Source organism: Maniola hyperantus, chromosome 7 (genome assembly GCF_902806685.2).
Source record: "Maniola hyperantus chromosome 7, iAphHyp1.2, whole genome shotgun sequence".
Lineage (NCBI taxonomy): Eukaryota > Metazoa > Arthropoda > Insecta > Lepidoptera > Nymphalidae > Maniola > Maniola hyperantus.
Genome location: NC_048542.1, coordinates 15,711,830 through 15,720,644, shown reverse-complemented (window position 1 = coordinate 15,720,644; position 8,815 = coordinate 15,711,830). Strand labels below are relative to the sequence as shown.

The 8,815-nt window shown below is 36.2% G+C and overlaps 1 long non-coding RNA gene and 1 other non-coding gene across 2 annotated transcripts; both read left to right on the top strand.

Annotated features, from left to right (window-relative positions):
• The first annotated feature begins 286 nt into the window (after nt 1-286).
• On the top strand, nt 287-1,596 carry LOC138402551 (uncharacterized). The gene is made up of 2 exons (XR_011236919.1): nt 287-804; nt 1,396-1,596. It is a non-coding gene; the product is annotated as an uncharacterized lncRNA (long non-coding RNA).
• Nucleotides 1,597-4,235: 2,639 nt separating this feature from the next.
• Nucleotides 4,236-4,307, top strand: TRNAG-UCC (transfer RNA glycine (anticodon UCC)). Its single transcript has one exon. It is a non-coding gene; the product is annotated as a tRNA-Gly (tRNA).
• The last annotated feature ends 4,508 nt before the right edge of the window (nt 4,308-8,815 follow it).

Below are 8,815 nucleotides of genomic sequence, written 5' to 3'. Positions count from 1 at the left end.
TTTTGCTTCAACTAAATTTAAACATCCTAAATGGCCGTCTAAAATGACGTTTGAATTGAATAGTAAGTGTTGCTATTTAAGATAACAAGAACTGCACTAATGTTGTGTTTGATTTTCCCCTTTAATCTTAAAACTATTTTTTGCGAAAAATATCGAACGATGTTACTTGAAATACAAAAATAATAACTTTACTTGATTTAATTAGGTCGAATCACAATAAAAGTGTCGAAAATTGAAGTTTTGTTCATTTTATCGTGTGAAGTAGGCTTAAGTCGTTGATCAAAAGTGCTAGAACCCAGAGCCGTAAAACCAGTTAAAAAACTGATCTATTATTTTTGTTGCAAATATAATTTCTAACCTAATTTCTTTATGTTTTGTGGTTAAAGAATCTTAGTTTTTGTTACAAAACTTTGTGAAAATAGTGGTTATGTGCATAAAATAGATAAAAGCAAAGAATTTTGCTTGGAATCTTACCTACCTACCTTACCTCGAAATCACCGAGGTACCTAATTGTCAAACTCTTGCTAATAAGGAAATCAATGCAAACAGATGAAAAGCAATCATTCTAAATAACTGACTGCCACAGAGTACATTGAATATACAGGTAAAGGAATATACAGCGAGGAAGTTCTGAAACTTGGCGGTATACTTACAAATCTGGCGTGCAAGGACGTGGAACGAGGTATCCATGAATTCTGCTATGAATTCAACAAACTAAGGCGGTAATGTGATTTAAGGCATGAAAGTACCTACAAGATCAAGATTGAATGTATATACCTACGTGTATAATAATAATAATAACAGGTAACAGCTGGTATCATCATAATGATCAACTCATTGCCAGCTCACCTCTCAAAATGAGAAGAGTATGGCCATAGTACACCACTCTGTCCAAGTGCAGATTGACAGACTTCACACACCTTGGAGAACACTATGGAGAACTCTCAGGCATGTAGGTTTCCTCACAATGTTTTCCTTCATGGTTAAAGAAAGTGATACTTAATTGCTTATTAAACAGCTAGTACATATTATAATATAGCAAAAAATGGAAGTGTAGCATACCTATATAAAAATAATAATTACAGGCAACAGTTAGTATCATCACACGATCAACTCATTGCCGGCTGACTACTGAGCAGGGGTCTTCTCTCAAAACAGGAAGTTTGGCCATAGTCCACCACTCTGGCCGAGTGCAGATTGACAGATTTCACACACCTTTGAGAACTCTCAGGCATTTAGGTTTCCTCACAATGGTTTGGTTCACCGTTAAAGAAAGTGATGCTTAATTGCAAAGTAAACAGCTAGTATGCATAGCAAAAAATAGAAGTGTAGCATACATTAACCTTTCAACACATCATCATAACAAACTTTCAACGTTGATAATTTTTATTTCAGCCCATTTCATGAAACCAAGTATATGGAGTCTGCGAGTTAAAAAGATGTTCCGTCCACTCATCTACCAAAAATGAACAGTTGTTTCCTAAACTTAATTTTTATTTAAATGTTATTGAAATAAATATTAATTATGTACAGTACAGAATGAAACATATGTTTATATTTTATTATTTTATTTAATAAAAGTAATTGTTAATCATCTGATTGAAGTTTTCTTGCTTTTGTTAGGAAATTCTTGCCTCCATCATACTGAGCAGCTGTAGTATGACTAAGTTGTACTACTACTACCTGAAAATGAAATTTATAATCTATAGGTATAAATAGTTCAAAATTAGTTTTCAGTCCCTATTTATATCAATTTCAATGCAGACTTCGCCATAACAATTATAAAAACATTTTTTGAGGTTTGCATATTCTTTGGCTAAAATCTATAGAGTACCTATACTTTGAATTAGCTCAGACTAGACATAGTTAAAACATAATACTTTAAGCATATATGTGTAGAGAGCATACTTTGACTTTGCTCTGACTTAAGTTTCGGTTAAAACGAGACAGATTTATGCCAATGATATAACTCTGTCTCTTTTATCAGTATCTTAAGTCTATGCAAAGTCAGAGATCTATAGATTTCAAACTAAATAAAGGTTGAGTCTATAGATTTCTGTATTAATTTTTAGAATTATAGGTATGTGTGTAGAAAACTTTAGTCAGCTAGTTTTCAATAAAATAGATCTAGAAAAGATAAAAGAAATCAAATTATTTTTTGACGTTATTTCTCTTCTAACTATGGGTTCCATACCTCAAAAGGAACCATTATAGGATCACTTTGTTGTCTGTCAAGAAACCCAAGGTCAACGGGAAGTACCCTATACTTCCCGTTGACCTAAAGGCAGGTAGCTAGGTCAGTACATCATCATCATCATTATCAATCCATCGCCGGGTCACTACTACTGAGCACGGGTCACCTCTCAGAATAAGGTGTTTTGGCCAAAATCTAGCACACTGACCAAGTGCGGATTGGCAGACTTCACACATTTTTGAGGACGTTATGGAGAAGTCCTAGCTTTTCTCTCTCTCTCTTCTGTACATATTATGTAAATGTAAAAATATAAACTGACTGACTGACATCAGCATATAAGCTGCTGACTCCTGAGTCTAGTAATTTATTAAGCGGCTGAGTTTAAAAACTTGAGAATTTGCATGTAAGGAACGTTTACTTTAAGTAGGTATATAGACCACTACGACATAATTTTCAGATACTTACATAGGTACTTATTCCACCCGAACAAAGCTGGGGCAGGTACAACTCAGGCAGGTCAGCTAGTTAACCTGAAATGTGATACCCATATGGGTATGGGTATACCTATATAGGTAAACTCAACAAGATCCTATCATGATATGTTTAGGAATTACAAGATGTATCTACTAGGTACTTCTCAACTAAAACTTATCAGATGATTAAAGTGAACCCAGGCTAAGTCAGTTAGCTGTAGTTGTCTATACTGCACTGTACTGTAGTTAGCAAGTACCTACTTATGCAGGTAATAGGTAGTCTTTCAAGCAGGTATCTACTGAGTTGAAAATAAAGAAGTAACTGGGTACTACTCAAGTACTTAGTTCAATACTAGGGGTATGTAAGTATAAGACATAACTAAATGTAAAATCTGTTAATTAAGCCTATAAATAAACCTTTAGGTGAACTCATTAAGATTTTAGAACTTAAACTTTATTATAAGTACCTACTCTACCACCACACTTATTCTGCTTTATTTTTGATATGTTTAGCAATAAGTAGTAGGTAGTAGGAATTAATCTCATTGATAATGATAACAAGGCATCAAGTTTTACCTTGGCATACCTAATTGGCAAAGATTTTGTTCACACTAATATTTAGGTAGCTACCTATGCAAGTTTTTGTCTCTGGGTATGTTCCTTTATGCATCTAACCTAGTTGGGCACAGAGATTTTTCACAAGGACACATACTAGTGAAGGATATACTTATAGGCTACTTTTATTAGGTAGGTAGGTAAGCTAAGTACCTACAGAAAAGTATCCTAGTCCCACAGGATTTTCGAACAGCTGCCACTTGCTAGTTAAGAAATAAGGAGACTTAAGGATCTTAGGTTTGCCTTGCTGAAGCCGCCAGGATGTCTGTGGAGGTGTCTGATACTCTTAGACAACAAAGTAGATAACCAACCTAATTATTTTTTGCGAATTAACGACGAGCCAGAGAAACCACGTATATTTCCATTTTATAAAGTTTAAATTAAATTAAAACACTTAAAAGACACTTTTTTTATCTTAAATATAACAATTCTAAACTCAAATAAAAATATTTCTTTCAAAACACGTCCATTTTGCCATTTAAGCAGACTCTTTAAATTTAGTGGGCACCTCGCGAGGTCCACTCTAATTTTAGAAAATTTTAGGTTGACGTTTCTTAATTTAGGCATTTAGTTCGTGCAACAGAATAACTTTTGCTCTTTAAAATCTAAATTGAATAGTTTAGTGCTGTCAAATTCAATTTTAGGTTAGACCTGTCATTTAAGTGGGTTTTCAGAATAACACACCTTTCTAAGTCTAATATTAGACATTTTAAAATTAGAAAACCGCCTAGAGAATCGGCCCCAATGTTTCTGCGCGCTAGCGCTAAAGTATTTTGCATATTCTACATTTTTTTCTTCATAAATACCTACATTAAATAAATAATAATTTATTCATGAGAATGCAGGTTGCGTCATAAATAATATGTTCTTAATGCATATTATCTACGATTAAAATATGCGATAAAAATACATTTTATTAAACTTGGTACAATATTGCTTCACTTCGAACAGCGGCGTTGGTGGTGTAATGGTCAGCATAGTTGCCTTCCAAGCAGTTGATCCGGGTTCGATTCCCGGCCAACGCACACTTTTATACTTTTTTTGTATTATTTTTTTGGATAAAGTTGTAAAATTTTTGGTTGTGCAGATAAGTCAGTACCTCAGTACCCTTATTATAAATGCGAAAGTGTGTTTGTTTGTTGGTTTGTTGGTTTGTCCTTCAATCACGTCGCAACGGAGCAACGGATCGACGTGATTTTTTGCAAGGGTATAGTTTAAGACCTTGAGAGTGACATAGGCTACTTTTTATCCCGGAAAATCAGAGTTCCCACGGGATTTTTTAAAGCCTAAATCCACGCGTACGAAGTCGCGGGCATCAGCTAGTGTGTATATTCCATATATGATACTAGCTTATGCTCGCGACTTCGTCCGCGTGGACTACACAAATTTTAAACCCCTATTTCCCCCCTCAGGGGTTGAATTTTCAAAAATCCTTTCCTAGCGGATGCCTACGTCATAATAGCTATCCAGTATCTGCATGCCAAATTTCAGCCCGATGCGTCCAGTAGTTTGAGCTGTGCGTTGATAGATCAGTCAGTCAGTCAGTTTCGTGGTTTAACGACATATTATAATGCAGATAACGGGTACCTACCTACCTACATAGATAACAGAAATTTCTACTCAGTAGGTACCTAATACGAACCTATATACCACGATTCTTCTATTACAAGCTTTACGCTCAGTTGGACGAGAAAGCAGAAATGACTAGTCATGGTTTAAAAAACATGGCTCATTAAAAAAATTAAATTAACTTTGAAATTAAGACCACACAACTCGGCTCGCATGTCATGGCTTGACGGGTAGCAATTTAAAAGTGCCCCGCAGTGGGTTCAGGCTTCACACCACACTCCATTAAGCAATGAGGGTGAAACCTCTCCATTGAAGGAAGACGCCTTATAGACCACTCGATCTGCCAAGCTACCAGCCCAACCGGTCACAAAAATTTCTCATAGCACCAACTGTGAACTGACCCACCCCGGCTTCGCTCGAATGGAATTCTAAAACACATAAGTCGTCGGTTCTTTATTTTGCCCGAAAGCCCAAATATCAATTTTCATATAGATATAACCTGAAAAATACAGACTTTCTTACAAACTTTTCATCCCCTTTAATTTATAACCCCCTTGTAATTCAAAAGTATTTGTTTTTTGTAAATAAATAAAATATATCTGATAAAATTTCTTGGCAACATTCCACGTGGGCATGATTTGTATAGTAATTAGATAAGGCTAGCTTAAAGTTTTATTGTAATATTTTCAATTAAAAACTCAAAACTCAAAAAAAAAAAAAAACCACATCTTGCTAAATGACGGACTTTAATACAAAATTTCATCCCCTGTTTAACCCTATAAGGGCTAGACTTTCCAAAAACCCTTTCTCAGTGAGTGTTTCCGTGTGTTCCATGCCTTTCAAGTTTGTTGCATTGTGGCTATGGATACTTTTTTTCTGTGTTAGAAGAAAGCTCGGAACGCTATACCATAGCTGGAAACAACTAGCTATACTTTATAGAATTAAATGTACCGTGCTATACTCATATTTTGGACCACATTGGGCCGCGTTGCTCTATGCCTCACACCCAAACTAATTTGCGCTAATAATGCCCCACAGATTTAGCGTGAAAACTGCATACGTGTTGCGCCGGTTGAGATGTTGATTCTGTAATAGGACCACCGCGTCCGTCCCCCACCTTGGGTGGTGCGAATTTTGTCTTACAATAATTTGTAATTTGCATAATTTAAACACTTTTTCGGACCTCTTGTAAAACATGCGAATTTCATTCCACTCCTTACTTTTTTGTTCATGAATAAAATTGCAAGACGAAGATTTCTTTCTACATCGGCGGGGTGATTACGAATCTCGCGACAGGCGTAAATCTCGCGATCATTGCTGTCAAACGTCACACGTGACAGCGGCTAGAGAGAGACAGCAATATCCACAAAGCAAAATAAGAAGAAGAAGAAGAGGGACAGCAAATGAACCGTCACATTGCTACTGCTGTCGCTGCTGCAACGTTTTACGTAATCCGCCCGCCGATTAACAAATTCGAAATTGTTTAATTCACATTAAGGATATCTATTTGAAATTATTATTAAGTAGCAAATGTCATTGTTAAGTAGACAACAAAAAAAAAACTATATATAGTATATACAATATACATACAGAAAAACTTATCACTAAAAATTTTATATTTCCAAAAAATATACGCCGTTCAAATGGTCATTTATGGGCATTGTGCCCAAAACACTGGCGCTATTACCTCGCTGAACGGCAAGGCTCAACCGTTGAGCGAAATAAGCACCAGCTCTTGGGTCACCAGACGCGTGGATCAGCTTTTGGGACAGTTTATAAAAGCTTTCGTGTCCGATGACCATGGGCCCAGAGTCTCAAACGCAAGCGCCGCAAATACATAGTCCTTACTAATCACATTACTTGGGCAAAAATCTAAATAGATAGAAGAAATTTCGACAATGAGACCAACATTCGGGCTAGCTTGGGCAGCTTTTGGAAAATTGAGTCAAGTCTTATCATCAATTCCTATCAATATCGGAAATATTATGATGTCAACCGTCTGTGGTTACAGGTACCTGTAGGGTGATTCGCTAACTCAGTTTCTAACACTGAATGATAGGCACGACGCTCATTTTTAACCGACTTCAAAAAAAGGAGGAGGTTCTCAATTCGTCGGAATCTTTTTTTATTTTTTTTTTTTATTTTTTTTTATTTTTTATGTATGTTCCCCGATTACTCAAAAACGCCTGGACCGATTTTGAAAATTCTTTTTTTGTTTGAAAGGGTATACTTCAAAGTTGGTCCCATTTCAATTTGGTGAAGATCTGATGAACATCTTCGAAGATAGATACTGGAACTCCTCAACGGATAAGAGTAAATTGCTCGCGATCAGTGTAATAGCTTAGTAAACAGTAGATTTTTAACCAGTCATAGCATAATTCCATGGGGCCACTAAAAATTGTGAAATAAAAAATTTTTACAAAAAAATAAAAACCGACTTCGTTACATAAACACTAAAAATTGAAAAATAATTTAATTTATTACCGAATATATTATGTATACAAGAGTTAATATAGTTCCATAATAATATTTTTGGGGTCGGTGCCAATGAGGTGCCATTGTGGAGTCCCATAAAAATATGAAGTCTAGACGATTCGCGCAGCTAAAGCTAATTGGCACCGGCACCAAAAAGTTATATTTTAATCCCTTGAAGGTTTTCTACGAAAAAAAATTTTAATATCACCCAGTGAAGCAGCAATGTAGAACTAACCAACCTCGGTGGCTATCATTTAGTGTTAGACACTGAGTTAGAGAATCACCTAGCTGTACCTGTATTCACTATGATAGCTTTCATAATTACACCAGGAAATGGACCTAAACTAAGAACTTACACAGTTTTCTCCTTCAAGAAATTGAGCAAGTAGTGATTTCTGCCCGAAAAATTCCCCAAGATGATTGTGGCTTATTAAAAATAGTCCCATTTCTAAGTAGGCGATATCACTTGTCATCCTGTGACGCTGTGGGAATCCTCGGGGAGTTTCAATTAACAGTTAGTCATCTGTTATTATCTCAATGAGCAGTTATCAACGCAATCTGGTGTTTGTGGAGTGAGGCATTTGACCTTAATCAAGACGCGTCTTTGAATCATGTGCGAAACAAAGGAACACTTGTACACATTTTACTAGATGACAAGCAATTTTTCAGATTATACAACGGTTTCTGCGGGCAGCGGCACGCGCGGGTCTTGACAAAGGACTCCGGATGGGTTCGAAACTAGTCGGGCTAACGTCGACTAAATACGTGAGTATAGCCGTTGAGAGATATTTTATATAATTTTTCAGATCTTTAGTACCTACTTACTTGCCTAGTTTTATAACTGAAAAATTGCTGTTTCATTCTTAGGGTTCCAACGGGACCCTATTACTAAGCATCCTCTGCAAAACTGGTGGTCAATGCCCCACCTACTACGCGGCGTTGAATCCGAGTGGCCTACTTACGCAACGTTCGTTGACCTCTACCGTCAGTCAGATATTTTATAATCTATACTAATAAATAAAAATTGAAGTTTTAACTGTTCGAACGGGTTCGAACGGCTGAGCCTATTTTGACGGAGCTTTCATAGATAACTAAGTAGAGCATAAACCTAGGAGTAACATAGGCTACTTTTTAACCGACTTTCAAAAAAGGAGGAGTTCTGTTTTATACTTATGTACATAGAAATCTCCGAGATTTCTGAACCGATTTGCTTAGTTTCTTTTTTAGGGATTAGGGACAGAAGTGGAGAAGGCGGGTAGAGACTTAGATATGCGCGAGGAATGCAACGGATCGACGTAATTATTTTGCATAGATATAGTTATAAACCGGAGACCGGAGAGTGACATACCTAGGCTACTTTTATGCCTAAAAACCAAAGAGTTTCCACGGGATTTTAAAAACCTAAATCCACGCGGACGAACTCGCGGGCATCAGCTAGTTTATACATAAAGTATTAAAAGTATAAAACTATTCTCACTGTTATTACATT